Source organism: Chlamydotis macqueenii, chromosome 3 (assembly GCF_036417535.1).
Source record: "Chlamydotis macqueenii isolate bChlMac1 chromosome 3, bChlMac1.mat, whole genome shotgun sequence".
Taxonomy (NCBI): domain Eukaryota; kingdom Metazoa; phylum Chordata; class Aves; order Otidiformes; family Otididae; genus Chlamydotis; species Chlamydotis macqueenii.
This window is the reverse complement of record NC_141558.1, coordinates 5505981-5524267: the sequence shown is the minus strand read 5'-3', so window position 1 is coordinate 5524267 and position 18287 is coordinate 5505981.

The following is an 18287-nucleotide window of genomic DNA, read 5'->3' as shown; positions in this document are numbered from 1 at the left end:
GGAACAACTATGAATGCAAATGGAGAATTTTTAATCTCTTTGGTACTTTTCATCAGGACTGTGTGTCATCCTGAAAAAGAGGGCCTACTTGAGCACAAGGCATTGAAATCACAGCAAGATGGGTGAACGGTCATCTTTAAGGGTCTTAAGTAAATAGTTTCTTCTGGGCTTAAATTGCATGGATTTAGTGCTCTTTCTGAAGTCTGAAAGACATAAACTAGATATTTCTTATCAAAATCTCTATATGTAGGATATAATTTCTCCACTTTTCATGCTCTCTGAAATCCTGAGGGTACCCAAAACTCTCTGCTCTTATAATCACAGAATCATAGAATAGTTTGGATTGGGACCTTTAAAGGTCATCTAGTCCAACCCCCCTGCAAGGAGCAGGGACATCCCCAACCAGATCAGGTTGCTCAGAGCCCCATCCAGCCTGGCCTTGGTTGTCCAACTTGCCTGACTTTATGGAAAAGACTCTGAGGCAATGGAAGCTGATGACATTTTTGTGACATCATCAAATATATCACTATCATGACAGAAATAAAATGAGAACAGATAGAGATTAGGCAAAAAATTACAGGCTGCTAAGACAAGAACTGGATGCACAGGCTGCAAAGTCTCAGCATTGGGAGGAAACAAGTCAGATACAGGATATTACTCTTGGCTTACCACTACCTTATTGCAACATCATCTCTTTGACCAGTCCAACCTGAACTGAGACAAATTCCTCACAGCACAGGGATCTGTGCTAGAACCAGAGTTTCCAGCCAGGCTGGGCTCAACTAAAAGGAAAGAAAATAATAGAAGGAAAGACCTAGAGCTCCCATTAAATTTATCATTCAAGAGACAGAGAAGGCAATTTAATTGCTGCTTTTGTTCAATGACTACTAAGTATTTTTCTTTTTCTGGGGAAATTTCAAATGAACTTCTGGCCCTTCCAGATCCTAACATGACTTGTGCTGCTGCCATAGTTCAGTCGTGCTGGAAATAGCCATCATATGAATGTAGGATTTGGATTCCCTAAGCTGTTGAGTGTTGTAGCCCTCCTGTGTGAGATCACTGGGCCAAGGTGCTGCCCTGGCATGCTAGATGACAAGCTGCGAAAGCATTACTAGCTAGCACTTGTACATCGGGTTCTGTTTACATCTCTCAGAGAACATTTTAGGCAGTTTGATATTATTTATCCCTTGTTTTTGCAAGGGACAAAAACACATCGCAGTGATTTGTCCAAGGTCATATTCCAAATCAAAGAGAATGAGAGACTGAAACAGACTTGCCAGTTCCTACCTCTATGTCCAGCAGTTTTTGGCTTAGCCATGTCACACAGTCACATAGCTTAGTGTTAACTTCTTAAGCTACTATCTTGATATTTCTGGTTCATCCTCACAGTGTTCTTGCTGTTGCCCAGCCCTGTCACCTAGTGGATTCCCACCCCTATGTGATCATAGGGAAGAGGTGATTCTGGGATGCAGCAACAGTGTTGTGTAAGTGGAGCTTCTTTATCATGGCAAGGGGTGGTGCTCAGTCTCCAGATCTCCAGATCTCCAGATCTCCAGGTCTCTGATTTGGAGCTACAACACAGATGAGGCCTCTGCTCTGCTGAAGATTCTGTCTGTGCAGCTAAGTAAAACAGGTCAGATCAACGTGCTTTCCATCCTCATGTCCATCCCGCTCCCTGCTAGAGCCAGTTCAACAGGGTGGCTGTGACAAAGCTGTTATTGCTAATAGTCCCTTGCTCATGACCATGGACTATGCTATCATTTTAAACGATGTACATGATCTTGGCACGTTCTTGAGCTCATAGCTTGGCACTGTTTTATTTACTGGAATACACTTTGCCTGTTTGACTCTATAAATTGAGGATTGCAACACTGCCTTTCTCCCATTTTTCCTGTCTTTTCAACTGACTTGTCAAGGCCTCTGGAGGAAAGGTCTCTCAGTCATCAGGTATAAACACAGCACTTGGCTGTGGTTTCCACTGCATCCTGTGGCAGGTGCTATTTGAGGGCATTTCTATCCCAGCAGCAGAACATGAGAAGATGAATTAAGCGATACCACCTTGGACTCCAGGAGCTCTCAGTGGAGTTCAGTATCTGGGCAGAGCTTACTCAGCAAGGGAGTTTAAAATTGCTTTTTGGCTAGGAAAGTAAATCCTTCAGCATCAATCGGAAAATTGTATTTTTGATTTATTTTGTTTAGATAAGGGTTAAGACGACCAATTCAGAGCCCCTTTATGCTGTGATGTGGGTGGAAGTTTGTTCAGCCTCTGAGATAGACCAGTTGCTCCCTTCCCCTCCCCTCACCACTTCACCCCCCTCCAACTTGCTCTCACTGCGTTTTTCTGAAACATATGGGCCTAATTCAAGTTGAAGACTAAAAAAGTTTGCACAGCGCTGGTTAAAAATTATGACTGCTTATAATGAAATCTTTGTCAATGGAAACTTGAAATAGCAGCTTGGCTTGTGACTTATAGGGAGACTGATGATGGAAATCAATTAATCATCCCATTTCCCAAAATCCGAACAGGAGGGCACACTTGAATCAGAAAGGGGCTCTGGTTTATGAGCTACTTGGACAGCTTCAAGACTTTCATTGAAAACCCCAGTAGCATGAGTGGAAACAAATATGTTAAGATTGCCTGGTTTTGTTTGGGAAGAGCGGCAATAGAGATCCTCTGTTGTTGAGGAACATTTGTTTTTGTTGGGGCGAGGGGGGCTTTTGTTGCACTAGAGGCAAGCACCTTACAGTCTTGAGCAACAGGGTCTCAATTTTTAATAAAGGACCACTGGCTAATTTTACTGAGGTCTATTAATTCTCACCAGACAGTAGTCGGCAGGGAGCTGTACACAGGCTTCACCTGTACTGGGCCAGCTTGGTGGTGCACACCACCTCCGTGGCTGGAAGGCCTGGCAGGGCCCGGCAGCTGCTCTCTGCGAAACCAAAAAGTGTGGTAAAAAACATGGGATCTCCTTCAGGAATGTGTGAGATGTTGTATGTCTGGAACTTTGGCAAGGCACGGGGCAAATTTATGTGAGGTCCAGATCCAGACTGGAGTCCACCATTTCGGTAGCCTGAGGCTACGATTATACTGTTCCACATCTGCTTATTAAAATAAACCGTACCATAATTAGAGCAATACATGTAATGGATTCTCTGGTTCAAAGGGTGAACTAGAGTGTTGGGGGGACAGGGGCATTGGTTTGGATAGGACCAAATCTGGAAGAAGGAGGATCAGTCTGGGTCATCTTAAAATGTTTTACTTGACCTGAAATGACATGTTTTGCCTTTTCTGGATTTGCTTAACCCCTCTTTCTTTCTCTTTGTATATCGGTACTTAGAAAACAGTTTAAATAATTTTGAACATTAACCCATCCACACACACAACAAAACAAGAAATAATGCAATAGATACTCGCAAAGCTGTTTTATTAGCATCCCGTGTATATTTGATACTCTGTCTTGCCATAGGAAGGGATACTCGCCTATGTTATTAAACTGCCCAAACTAATGGGAAACAAACACATTATTCTCTTTCAGAGTATCCCAGATTTTTGGAGCTGCTGCAAAGCAGTTGAGTCCCCCTAACTTTGCTTTAAAGTGGAACAGCTGCCCTCAAGTCCCCATCTATTGGGCACAAGCAAGGAAAATGACAGGAGTGGTCAAGAGAAGGAAGGGATGAGGAACTGGAGGAACACTGGAGCAAAGGAGCCTGAAGAAATCTCACCATTTGGCACAAGGATGATTTCCTTTGTCATCTTGCTTGCTTCCTGCCAGTAGGTTGACTGTAATGAATAATGGGAGATGAACGATAATTTTGGTTTCTGCCTGGAGTGGGAACAGCTGACACAGCGTTTAATGGAAGCTGACAGTTAAGTACCCAGCCGCAGCAGTAAAGTGTCAGACAAAGCATATGAAAATAAACAGCCCAAATGAAAGCTATTTCTGAGCAGATTGCTGGCACACTTTCCCAACCCCAGGCAGGTTATCTGAGATGGCAATTGCTGCCAAAAAATTCCTCCTCCTCCTTCTTTTTTTTTTTTTTTAATATACCTTATGAGACTTACCTCAAGGGACCATAGAGCATATTTATGGATACGCTTAACTTCAAAATAAGCAAAATCAATACCAGAAAAAGCAGAGCTGTTTTATGGAGCTTATACTAAGTTTGTTTGCATGTTTAAAAAAGTTGGTTGCTTAATAGCAGCTCATATATAGTATCTGATTATATATATGTGTATTTATGTATTTAAGAGGTAGAGACTGGGGTTAGCTGAAGGCTTGAAGGAAGCTACAGTGCCCAGTTGTCACTGCCTTTCTGTAAGAGCCCTAGCCAAAATGGTCTGGGGATATGATGAACTGCTCCGAACGGGTCAGCACGAACCGTACAGCCAAGATTCCCATCCACTATTTATGCACTAAAAACCTTGCCATCATGAGCTGTGCTTTGACGTCTTTTTTTTTTTTTTTTTTTTTTGCCCACAGTGCACGTTAGTTCTGCTTGTGTTGCTTTCAATCTTGCAGAACGGTTAATCAAAGCTGATGCAGGTTATTGAATGTTGCCTCATGCTTAAAAGTAGGTTCACTGGCTTTGTGGCCAGAAGGGATTGCTCTGACCATCTCCTCTGACCTCCTGCATATAACACAAGGATGGGATAAGTACTATTATATGAGGGTTAATGTACACAATGCCTTCATTTATTAGCTTTCTACCTCATTTATTAGCTTAGCTGTGAAAGCAGGTGACTGAGAGTCAGCATTCTTGGTCCTATTCTTGGCCAAAATGGGCTGTAAACCGGTTAGAATAATATTTCCCTATCTGTGATGCTTAACTGATTCCTGCAAGAGAAGGCAACAAGCTTGTGTCGACTTAACAGTTACTGAACAGAATAATCCTGTAACAGTAAAAATAATAATCTAAATACCGAAACCAATCCCCTCTCCAAATCCAGGCTTAAAGAAAGATTAAAAAAATACTTGAAATTCTGAAATCTTGACTGCGTAAACCTAAATGTTTTAAAACACTGAAGTATGCATTTTCCATTTCCAAGCTTGACTCGGACCCCACATCCTTCTGTTCTATTGGTGTGACTCATCTGTAGATACCAGGATTGCATAGTTCATCACAGATCTTTACCACAGATATAATTACAGTAAATCTTCTAGCCTGAACAGTGTGAAGTCTTCTCTAAGGCGTGCAAAAGAGTTACTTGTAGGTGATGCTGCTCTGCTATGGTCTGAAAGGTGGTAGCTACATGTTTTGTGGTGACATCTGCAATGGAAAAACCCAGCAGAGCACCGCTGTGAAATATATAAAGAGGCAGAGAAGCAGGGAGTTGTGGCACCATGCTCTTGAGGGAAGGCAGTTGTGTTGGCAAGTGGACTGAAAGCAGGAGGTGGGAAGTGGTTTCCTAGCCATGTATAAGCCACCTGTATTTTTCCCATTTGCTTTGGAAATCAATATGGCACATGAAAATGCAGTTGTCCAGTTGACTATAAAAGTGTTGGGGACAAATGGCTCTAGATCTATGGGCATTGGTGTAATTTTAACTGTGTTTCTATGTCTATAAACTGATTGGCCAGTCTAATGTTCTAAACTGTTTTATTACATTTAATTTTTGATAGGTTGGTCTTTGAAAGCTTAACTTCCTCTGAGCTATTTTTGTGGGGATTTTCCTACAGGAGAAGGGCTTCTAAATCCAGCCCTGTTCATACCTCAGCCACTTCAGCTCAGTCTGTAGCCCCTCTGTGTGCAATAGACTCCTGCAGGAGTTAAAGCTGGGAAAGTTAAAGGCCTGACAGGACAGTAAGATCATTTAACTTAAGTTTTGGAAAATCCAAAGCCCTTGAATTGCATCCAGATCTCCCGCATTGAACCTAATATATTGTGTTTCACTAAATCAGGTCTTCCAGGAAGACATCCTCTTTTGGTTTGAAGATATTAAGAGGTGGAGAATCCACCACTTCCCTTTGGTAGTTTGTTCCAGTGGTTAACCACAATCACTGTTAGAAATTTGTACCTTATTTCTAATTGGAATTCCCCTGGCTTTCAGGTCTTGTTGTGCTTTTCCATTTTTGACTACAGAGCCTTTTAGTATCTGGTATTTCTCCACTCAGAGGTATTAATATGCTACACTCATATCATCTTTTTCAGTCTCCTTGTCATTGAGCTTGGGCTCTTGAGGTGGAATTCATTCCAAGTGGATTGGTTCTTTGGCGTCTAATGTTGAAGGCATCTCTGTGTTTGTCTTGGAGTTTCTTCAAACCTTCAGTCACACATATGCTCAGAAGCGCGTGTTCTGGCATGTGGCACCACGCCAGGTTTAAGCAGTGGGATTTCTATACTCGGCTGGAGAAGTCCAAAACAGTTAAATACGAGAATGCTGCCCAATCACCGGGCACAGCTGTTTAAGGGACAAAGCGCAGAACTTGAAAATGGGAAACCTGGATGCTCAGCTTGAGGGGACTAAACCTCATCTCCCATGTCCTGGGAATATCTCTAAGCATAGGCTACAGAGGAGCTCAAATATAAATGTTCCTCTCTTAAATAAGTGACTAGAGGAGCATGGTCTGGCAGAGAGCAAGCATAGCAGACTGTCCTAAGCACATACTGACACTTCCCCAGGTTACTCTTCCAAAATGCAGCAATTTATGGTTCAAGAAGTTGCTCTCTTTTATTTTTTTTTTTTTTAGTAATGCAAATGGGATTTCTTTTCCATGAAATTGTGCAATCTCTCCTTGATGCGAACTTTCAGCTTCCTGTTGACAAGTCCTACAACTTTCTTCTTTTGGGTTTGCCAACTGCTAACTTTGATATTCCATCGGTTTTGTATTGGAATAGACAGGGAACAATTAAGCCAAATCACTTTCTTCACATCACTCATTTTATACAACTGTATAAATCTCCCCACAGATGCCAAAGTTTGAAGATTCCTCATATTCTTTGATCCTTCTTGCCATCATCCTCTCATCTGCTATAATCTTTTTGAGAACTGCACACACTATTCAAGATGCAGATACGTCATGGATTTGTATTTCTGTTGTAACAGACTCGGGTAATAATACTTCTCTACTCGTAATAATTCCTGACATCCAATTTACTTTTTTTGTATGTTACTAAGAATTCTGCAGCTATCTGAGATGTCTAATGGGGTTAATTTCTGATCTTATTTCTGAACGGTAATAGCCAGCTCCAAGCCCATCTTTTTATACATGAATTTAGAGTGGTTTTTCCCCATTATGCATCACTACCTTAATCTGTGTTCAGTTTCATCTACTAGTTTAACACCAAGTCTCTCTATGTAATAAACAACTTCTGCAATTCTTCACAGACAAGCTTGTCTGTTCCAAAATACCATGTCATCAGTGAATGTGACTACCTCACTATTAATTTCCTTTTCAAGATCATTTATGAATCTGTTGCCATCACAGGTCTCTAAGGCACTTGCTGGTTACCCTATTCCCTAGTGAAAAGTCCTATTTCCTCATATCCATTATCCATTCCTCCTACCATTATTCATACAAGGATCCTTGAGTGATTATTTTCCTGAAAGCCTTGGGCTGAGAAGGGCATCCAGTTCTCACTGAGAGTTTTTCATAGAATCATCAAATAGTTTGGGTTGGAAGGGACCTTTAAAGGTCATCTAGTCCAACCCCCCTGCAAGGAGCAGGGATATCTCCAACCAGATCAGGTTGCTCAGAGCCCTGTCCTCTGCTATTGCTTGCCAAGAGCAGAATGGAGCACTTGTGCCTTACATGCCCTTCTGGGTGTCTGTGCTGAAAGTGAAAAAGCTTGGCACTTAGCTTAAGCAGAGAAAAGTGCTTAAATTCCTGATGTCACTGGTAGACTAAGGCATAAAAGGCAACCAAACTAGTTAACTCCTTGCAAGTAGTCAGTGCCATGTAGCTCTTTCCATCCCAACCACATTTTGCAATTGAGGCCATGATGGCATTCACCATCACTCCCTGCCCAGGAGCAAAACACCTGCAGTTCCTCTAGGCAATATCTTAATGAAACCTCTACCTGGGGCAGGAGACAATTCCCATTTGCAAATACAGTCTATATTCTTTGTTCCTGAACCTGTGGTTTCACATTCAGCTTATCTTAGACGTTTTCTCTGAACTAACTCAGTTTATCAAGTGAGCTGTTGGTCACACTCCTGTTCCCCCCTTAGTTAGCCCTCCACTGATCCTTAAACACATTTTCTTAATAGTGATGCTAAATTTAGTCCCAGAGATGATTGACAGAAATGCTGAAATGTACCAGACCTTGGAGCCCTCCCTACAAATCCTCAGCAAGGTGAGGACTCCCCATTAATGACCCCTTTCTGGCACTGTCAATCAACCTGTCCCTAAGTCATTCTCTTTATGCTCTACTGATATTGCATTGTGCTAATCTTAAATCAGAATTTCAGTCCTGTGCCCTTGGGAACATACACATTCTAGCTCTGCTTTGCACTGATTTATTTCTTCTACTCCCAGTTCTCCTCTCTCCCTCTATTCCCTTAAAAATCTTGTTGTTTTTACCCAGCATCAATATTCTCCTGTCCTTTCCCACAATGATGACATACACACTGGTGAAACTGGCTCTTGCTTATACTCAGACCCCTTTATAATGTTGAAGCTTTGACACTGATGCTTGCAGTAAGGCTAGTTCATACTACTGGAAAAGCAAAAAGAGGCCATAGTACAAATGTACATCAGGTCTTGGAGGTTTTTTTTTTTGCCTTGGGTTGTATTACAGCAAGTGAGTCAGAGACGTGGGAACTGCTAACTTTTTTCACTGGGGAGCATTGTTAGTGACCTGCACAAGAAGCCAGAAAACTGTTATTACTTGAAATATAAAATTAAAGAAAAAAAAATATTGTTCTCGTTCTCATTTCCCTGAACTGGACCACATGCCTCCCTGGAGGAAAATCATTGTTGAAATATGTTGACTGCAAAATTTTCTGTTAATCTGAATATTCTTCTCTCGGTCTGAGCCACAGGGTGCAGGTAGAAACCTGTCCCATTTGTTCTGGAGTGATCTGTGCAAGCTGCAAGCACAACCTTACTGGAGATGATGGATGGCCTAGCACTGCCCCTACTTCTCTAGGGTTGCATTGGTAGCACAGGTTGCACCACAGAGTAGAAAATGGTGCCCAAGATTGTGTGTTCAGCCTGGCACTGCCAGTGGGGTCACACTGATTAGGACCCTCCTGTAGCACCGATTCCATCAGTGGAATGTGGCCACAAAGCCAAAAGCCTACTCGTGGACTCTGGGAGCTCTCATTGATGTTGGGCATGTCATGGCCTGATGAGCCTTCTCATTACCAGACTCGTGCCAGATCCACTGGACTGTTTCTTCTTCAAGTGCAGTGTGCCAAAGATGATCTCAGAAGTGTTAGGTCTGGTCTTGGCATTTAAAGCATCCCTGAGAGAGCATCCCTTTCATTTTTCTCTCATTCCTTATTGTGTAGAGTGCTCTGATGTATTTCCCCTCTCCTACTCTCTCTCTCTTACCATATGTTAAAGATTTTTAGGAATATGTCTTTTCTGCAGCATTCTTTTGCTTCTAGATTTGAATACAGTCCTGATGCATCTACCATAAATCCCTGGAAACATGGAAAATCCAGCACAAAACTTGGAAGCAAGAACTCATTGGAAGCAAATTTTACATACATGTGTGTTATTCCTTGTCTGGGCGCAAGAGCTACATGATTAACTGGATGAAGAAAAAATTTCTCTATACTCAATGTCAGTAAAATTTTTGATTGAAGACATTTTTACTCTAACAAGCCCTCAATGTCTACTCTATTCAGCATAAAGGAGAATCATGGCAAGGAGCAGATTGGAAGAAATGTGCTAATTTGAAAAAATCTGGTGATTTTTATCTTTGGGAAAAAAAAATGAAGGCTATTGGAAAAATAGTGAACATTTTTGTGAATATTTTTATTTATATGAAAGTTGTTATCTGCTTTCTACTAGTTCCATCATCTGGCAAATGCTTTTCAGCAACTTTCCCCATTCACGGTTTTCTTTTTAAATCTCCCATTTCTGCTTTACAGAGCTCTACCCTCTGGCTCTGAAACCCTGTTCTATTCTTTACCTGCTCTTCATTTTACAAAATATTCTGCTTTCACAAGAAGTTATTCAGCTTTGAGGGAGAGAGTGAAGGTTCCTTAGCTGTCTTACACTGGTCAGGCAGTCTGCTGAATAATAACTTCCAGTCATCACAAAATTTTTTCACTTTTTCTGCTGTGTCCTGTGGAGCGAGTGGTGCATATTGTGGTCCCAGCAAAGGAGAAATACTAACACAAAGTAAGTAAAGAACTTATCTAAGTCATCAGCAGAAATCTCAAATCTTGTGAATCCCAGTGTGGTGACTGCATATGGGACCTACACTTGCGGTGAACCTGGCTACGTTACAGGGCACGGGAAAGTGCCCTGCAAAGACTGCTGATAACAAGAGGTGTTGAGGGAAGAAGGTATCAGAGTTAACATCCTAAGACTTCCTGTTTTTTCTAGTGTCTCTGCAGAATTCTGGTCCAGAACTGTGTACAAAGATCCCTATTGTCCTGTTAATCCGGAGCAGAAGGAAAGAGGCAGAACTGGCCAGTGAGAGAGTGCATTCACGTCACTTCTTTCTGTGCACAATTTCCAGTTGTTTTGCACTCTGCCAAGGAAGTCTGTCTAGAAGGCTTGCTTTAGTCAAGAAAAATAGGAATAAATACAGATTTCTGCTCTGAGATAATGAGGTTTTCTATTTTGTTCTCTGTTCTTTTCCTAATAATCCCTTGTGTTTTATCAGCCTTTTTGATGACTGCGTTAATGTTTTCAGAGAACTATCCACAAAACCCAGTATGTCTGTGAGCAGTCATAGTTAATTAAGAGTATTGTAACATATGTATAATTAGGGTTATTTTTATCCTATATCTATTACTTTGCATCTATCAACACTGAATTTCTTTCAGTGCAATGCGGTCTCATCAACAATGAGTATCACTCAGTGTCATGAGATCCTGATGAGATCCTGTCATTTGTAAACTCTGTTATTTCATGAGTCACTGTTTCCCAGATTTTATGAATATGTTGGACAACACTCATCTGCTTGGAACTTCATGTGACCTCCTTCTATTATGTAAATTGACTCTTAATTCTGTATCTTTTTAGCTAGTTATTAAGTGGGAGAGATGAGGTCTCAGTTTCTTTTTAAGCCTTTTGTCATATACATTGCATTAACCCATATTAATATCACGTTGTTTCCTTCAAAATGCTCTACAAGATATTTGAACTATGACTTCTTTTTGCATAGCTAGGTTCAGCCTCATGGCTGGGAAATTATGAGAAGAGCAAAATTGTTAGAAAGAAATCCTACATTTCTCAACACACCTCTCTTGCTCATGACTTTGGGATCAGGATGCGTTTCTTCTTACCAAGTAGGCTTGGGCATCAGTGCCACACCATACCACAGCCTAAACCTGTTAAAACTCAAGATGCGACACTGTGAAGTAAAAAAAAAAAGTAAAATAAAATTTTAAAAAGTAGAAAAGTCCTCTAAAATGAAGACTAGTAATAAAAATAGACAGTATCTCAATATACTGGCATGATTTTTCAGCAAAATATTCATGCACACTGTGCAGAGAATGCTCAAATAAGGCAAAAGTTGGGTCTTGGGTGTTATTTCAGAAAGATCTTCGACCAGATGTCAGGCTGTGTCCTGGCTAGACTCCCCCGTTATAAAGTAGCCTCTTGTTAGCACAGCACTAAAAGTAATTGCACAGACAAACCTAAGGCATGGAGCAGCCGTGCGTAAATTATTTCTTTTAATATGTCACTGGAATTCCTAAAGGAAAGCTGGGGTTTTTTAAATAATTTGATTTCATTTTGTTTCTCATTTATTTCTAGGAGCCCTGGTTATGCAGCAGACTGGTGTGGAGTGGAGAGGGACTCCGTTATACTCAGCCCAGACTAATCCAAGCCCTGCGCTCTTCCTCTTCGCAGAAACACTAGAGGAGTTCCTGCTCTCTTTTGTGCAGTCAGTGAATTCTCTGTGGGGATCTCCATCTATCTGGCCGGTCACATTACAGCTCTGCTTTTGTAACTGATCTGTCCGTTGGTTTCTACAGAAGAAGTGTTATTGATGAATTGCTGCACATGGCGCTGAGAGTTATGTTGCAGAGTTGTTAACTTTTCGGCTGGGGAGCTTTCCTGGGAACTTTCCATGATGTGCTGGACGGCTAGAGTTTTGGACAATGTGTAGCGTACAGCTGCCATAACTCATTATGACCAATAAACAGAGAGAGCAAAATGGATAGAAAAGTTGAAGATCAAAGATGCCAGCAGGACACGTATATCTGTGATTAGTGATGAATTTTGCTACATTAGAGAAAGCTGACTGACTTCAAAAGATGCTAGACCTCCTGGCAAGGCATAGAAATAAGCCTCCAAAGTCAGTATGTTATGACAATTGCAGTTTCCCTCAATGTTAGACAGCACTGATTGCTCTGCCAAATGCCAGCTAAACATTTATTTTATCTGAGACCATTTTTTCTTTCCATTGAAGCCTTCTCTGTACTTTCCCTTGAGGTGTAGTTATAAGCAGAACTGGTAGCATTGCCTAGAGCAGGTCTATATTACATCTGGGCAGAAAATAATTTTGCTGTTCCATTACAATATTTGACATTGTCCTAGTTCTGGCTAGAATAGAGTTAATTTTCACCTGAGCTGGGAGAGGAACTGGAGCTGGTGGCACCCATGCCTGGGGCACCTAGCTGGGATAGGTTACTAATTAGCCAACAGCTGGGGTAAGTTTACCCAAATTGGCCAAAGGGCTGTGCCATCCCATGGGAGCCTCTTGCTACTTGCTGACGAGAGGTAATGGTTTTAAAATAGAGGGGGGTAGATTTAAATTAGAAACTAGGAAAAAATTTTTTACGATGCGAGTTATAGAACACTGGAACAGGTTGCCCAGAAAGGTGGTGGAGGCCCCATCTCTGGAAACGTTCAAGGCCAGGCTGGATGAGGCTCTGAGCAACCTGATCTAGTCAGGGATGTCCCTGCTCCTTGCAGGGGGGTTGGACTAGATGACCTTTGAAGGTCCCTTCCAACCCTAACCATTCTATGATTCTATGATTCTACTTGGGAGGGAGTTGGGCATCAGGATCCACTGTGGGCTATTGTACTGTAAATACATGCTTTAGTAATTTCTGTTTCTGGGTTGTTTGTTTGTTTGTTTTCCATCACTGTTTTTCTTTTCCTCTGTTGTTCTCCTAAACTGTTTTTATCCCAGCCCATGAATTTTGCCTTCTTTTTTTTTCTTGATTCTCCTCCGTGTCCCACTGTGGGGGCAATGAGGGGAGAGTGAGTGACAGACTGTGTGGTATTTTAGCTACTGAGTGGGGCTAAACCATGACAAACATACTGCAGTACAGCCCCCTAGCATACAGATAAACACTCAAGATTAAAAAAAAAAAAAAAAAAAAAAAAACAAAACCCTAAGAAACTAAAACTCATATTTTAAAGTTTGATTTGCACCAAATGAAACATTTGACGTAACTAATTATGAAACTTTTGATTTTAGTAATTTTCAATTATTTTAACTTTACGTAGTCTAATTTTCTGAAAATGATAACCTTAATTTTTCTTTTATGTCACAATATGGCATTTCAGTAATTTCTGTTTTCAGCATACTTTGAGTCAGGAGAGTGACTGAAACAAATGTTTTTCCCTAGTGTTTTGGTTACTAGGAATTGTGTTTTTCCCATGAAAAATGGCTTAAAAATTTCCAGCCAGCTCTAGTATTTATGCTAAAATGATTCATGGCAATGTCCTGTGGTATCTTAAAGCACAGACATCATCAACAGAAGGAGTTCAACATTGCAGATAAGGCCTGGACGGTGAAATAATGTTAACATTCAGCGTCACCCTTATTCAATCTGCTCATAAAGAGGGATATTGGAGATGATGGTGACTAGCCTTTCAGAAGATGGCAGCAACAAGAGAACATCATCCATGGAGACATGACTGGATCAAATTTTTGGGGTATCACTTGTCTCCTGTATCACATGGAAAGTGATGAGGACAGAGGCCTGTTTATAAAAATAGGAAGGGAGGAAGGTTTCCCACCCTACTGAAATGGCTTAGGAGGTGTGTTAACCCAAGTTGGAAGAGGTACAAACCTTGGCTCTGATTCTCAGCTTCCATAAACTGTGAGGATCAATATTTGATTTTGAGCTTGGATTCAGCCAGTTTAGAGATCAATTATCCATCCATGTTCTGTAATTCCATTATGAACTGGTCTCCAAACTCTCCTCGCATTGAGGTCTGGGTTTCTATTTATTTGGATTACAAAGTCCATTTCTGCTATTGCCATCTTGCTTTTGCCTCACACTGCAAACATCCAAGAAGCCTGAAGGTCTTGGAAAAGGAGGTTGATCCAATATTGTCTTTAAGACGGGAAGCGTGTAAGCAGATGATCCATTAATACAACATTTAGAAATACACTTCTCACACACAGGAATCAAAAATCACAAGGCTTGCTTTGAAGTTAGGACTCTCTCACATGCGTTGAAATGAGTTTCCAGCAAAGCGCAGGTGCATGCCATATGAGCAGAAGAAGCCTTGGGACCGCAAGCAAGCAATTTGATGACTGCTGTGTGCTCAGTGCCCGGAGTAGATTCACGACAAGGTGACACTTCCCTGGCTGGGCTCTCCCCTTGTCTCTTCCTGAAGAGCTGTAGATATTTTACTCTTGCAGGCTCTTTTTCTTACTTTTTAGTGTCTGATAGATGTTGTTCCTAAATGCTTTTGCAGGTGATTACTGTGGGGAATTAGTAGGCTGCTTATTCACACCTTTTTGTCCAGCCTCTCTTGGCTTCCATAATTCATTAAGCCAGAGGAAACGAGGGATCTTACAAAGCATGCTGAGGCCCAGGCCAACCCCAGAGGGGCTCTTCAATGGTTTGATTTAATGATCGTTGTGGGAAATGCTTGTGTAGATGTTAACATTTTGATTCTTCTCCCATTCTTTCCCCTGCTAATAGGTGGTTATGCCACTGGGACATTCCCTAAGAGGACTGTTATCATGAAGTATGAGCCTTGTTGCCTGTTGACATGCTGGCTAACAAGGATGAGACATCCAACTTAGGTTCCCAGAGGGGGTGCCTAAATTTTCAAGGTTTTCAAGCATTATAAATGTTACTTTCTAGCACAGGTGAGGTTTGAACCCCTATCTGTAAACACCCATGTCCAAGGTGTCTCTTTTGATAGCAGGGACACTGACAAAGGAACACATGGATGTGAAAGAGGCTCTGAGGCCTTCAGGGATGTCAAACTCTAACGAGTTTCTCCACACATCCTCAAAGTGGATATACAGAGACAAGATATGAATGAAGGAGCAAAGCTTTCTGGCTACATGACATGGGTCCAGTGACACTGTTTCAAGGCATGACACCAAACTCTTAGGCAATGTCCACACTACAGAATTGCACATTGCAAAGGAGCATTCCCAGGTTCTTTAATTTGCTTTTGATCCTCAGACCGGTTCCTTGCACACTTTTGGCCTCAGCTCACTCGAATCCCTCCAAACAAGTTTCCACGCACAGTTCGACAACCGGCACAGCCAGGGACCATTCCCAGTTGGCAGCTTGGATATAGCCGCTCTGTTTTGGAAAGCGAGAGAGCTTAATGAATGAATGCAGGCATTTCTATGCCAGTTGGCCTTCAGGCTAGAGAGTGGTCCAGGCTGGGTTTAATTTTCTAAAACAGACATAGCCTGGGGTCTCCTTATCTCTGCCATTGACTTCCTGGGTAGTGAGGGCTTGGCTGTTTACCTATAAAAATGACTTTGTGAAAATGGAGTGTGCATGAAAGAATGGTTTCAAAGACTATTTATTATGAATATGGTTCTTTTTAACTTAACAAGTCATTCACAAACTGACCTTGGCTTCCTTGGATTGAGTTAGTCTTCAGAGATATTCACTGATCATTTACAGCTAGAAACATTCAGCCTCTGGTTTGTTTTCTTTGCTTCCTTTTTGCAATGGAGGGCTGGCCAGCTGAGAGATCTGCTTTTGTTTTCCCATCTCCTTGATTTGATGATTGAAGCTTTTCAAACAGAACTACAACATAGGGCAAATATCCACGATGAGTTTCTAGATAAATAAGCACTTGGGCCGAGGTTATTTTGGAAGAACGGCAGTCTCAGTGCCTCCAACTGGCAAATAATGGAGTGAACCGAGCCCAGCCATTTTTTTCTGGAATTGAAGAACTTTTGCTGTCCCTTCTGTTAACCCATGCTTCTCTGTTTCATGGCTTTGGTGTTTCTGAAGCACTAGGAAAGGCACAGTTAGGGCTGGCTAAGAGTCAGTCCAGGTCCCCACTGAGAAAAAGGAGACCCTTCCCATTGCCACATTGCCCAGAAGTGGGGTGAGGATTGCTCCTGGTCTGGGTGCTCATGGAGTGTGGGCTCAGCGGGGGTCAGCCCCTTGCAGGGAGGTACACACAAGGTGACCACTCAGTGTTTCCCAAGCAAGGATGGCTCAGGAGATGTGCTGGAGGCAGGCTTGCATTGCCCGAGCATGGCTCTTGGCTCCATCATTTGCTCATCTGTGGCTTTGCCTTCATTCACTTGCTTCCTCAGATGAGTTCCTCTCCCTGCTTATTTGTGTAAGGAAAATTATCGTTCTTGTGTTTTCGTCTGTGTCACTTCCTCTGGGCCTGTTTTGTTATTGCACAGAGGGATGTCTCTAATGAAGTGGACGGAAGGAAGAGGACTCAGGGCTTATTTTTATCCTATACATAGGAAGTTGGCCAGCACAGGGAAAAACAGAGCAGAAACTCCTCAGAGCATTTCCACCCGTCAGGCCTGGAGACAGCAATCCCCACAGACCTTACTCAAATGTTCCACCGCTGCCCAGGGACGCTGCCGAGGAGAACTTTCTCTGCTGTTTTGCTTGTTTGTTTTTGAAAGGAAAAGTGCACGTTTCTTCCTGCCACAGGGACGAGGCTTGCTGCCCTGCCATTGCTGTAATCCAAGTTTCTTTTACTAATGAATTAAACCTCAGACCACCAGACTAACTGAAAAAAAAAAAAAAAGGGGATTTGTGTGTGTGTGTATTGGTAGTGTGACAGAACCTACAGGCCCTGATGGAACTGGCATTCACTCACATGTTTGTGAAGAGAGATGAGAGCTGGTTCGAGGAGCCTCAAACCCAAACTGAACAGACAGGCTCAGGTTAGCAATACAGGGCAGAAATGCAGAAAAATGTGATGGTTATTGCGCTGCGAGGGATAAGAGGAAGGAACAGGATGAAGCCAGACCTTGTGGGGTTTGGTTCACCGAGTGGCTCATTAGACCACAATATTGCCCTAGAAATTTTGGGGAAACTGAGGCACGTGTCTTATGACTAGATGTTTATCTTGCATTCACATTTTCTTTATGCCACTAAATCTCCTTTCCAGGACTACAGGCCATCCTTTTGTGCTTTTTTTTTTTTTTTTTTTTTTTGTGATGTCCAAGGAGAGGAGGAACAGATCAGACAGCCAGGGCTCTCCCATGCACCCTCCCTGGCACAGGCCGGCATCACCACTGAGCATCTCCCTCCTCAGCCGCTGGTCCTGTAACACAGCTGGGCTTCAAAAGAGGATGCATCTCTCCCACACGCTTCAAAGAGAAACCAGGAGTCACAGAACAATTACTCCCACTCACAAGACGAGGGGAAATCCTCTTCTAATGGGGGATCATCTTGTTAAAATGAGGATGTCTGGTGACTTATGACTTGCTGCTTTCAACTCTCCTCCCTCTCTACCAAAGAAACACAGCAGACAGCAAAGCTGGGGGCAGATACAAAAGAGAGCTGACATTAGCAGCACTTGAAATATAGTGGGAGAGATGGAAAACACCTTTCTTGCTTCATTAGCATGACTTAATTAATAGTTACGATCTTATCAAATAGAGGTTGCTGTGCAGGAGAGATGTGCAGGCTGGAAACCAAAGCTTTAATAAACAGATATTTTAAGACCAAAAACCACCACCAGGTAATTTTGTCTGACTTCCTGTATAATTGATACCAGTGGTAGACCTTTTCAACTAAAAAAAAAAAAAAAAAGGTAGATTTAATGTTATTCATGTGATATTTTTTGGTAATAATTTTAACAAGAAAACTTTGAGTGGTTTATTTTGCAAAATCCAACTTATCTGCACTTGATCGGCTTCCATTTTCATTTTCTATTCTATTCTAAGTGTGTTCGAAACCCCAAAGACTATATGCTCTGCAGCGCTTAGACTTCCATCTTCATTTTTTTTCTGTC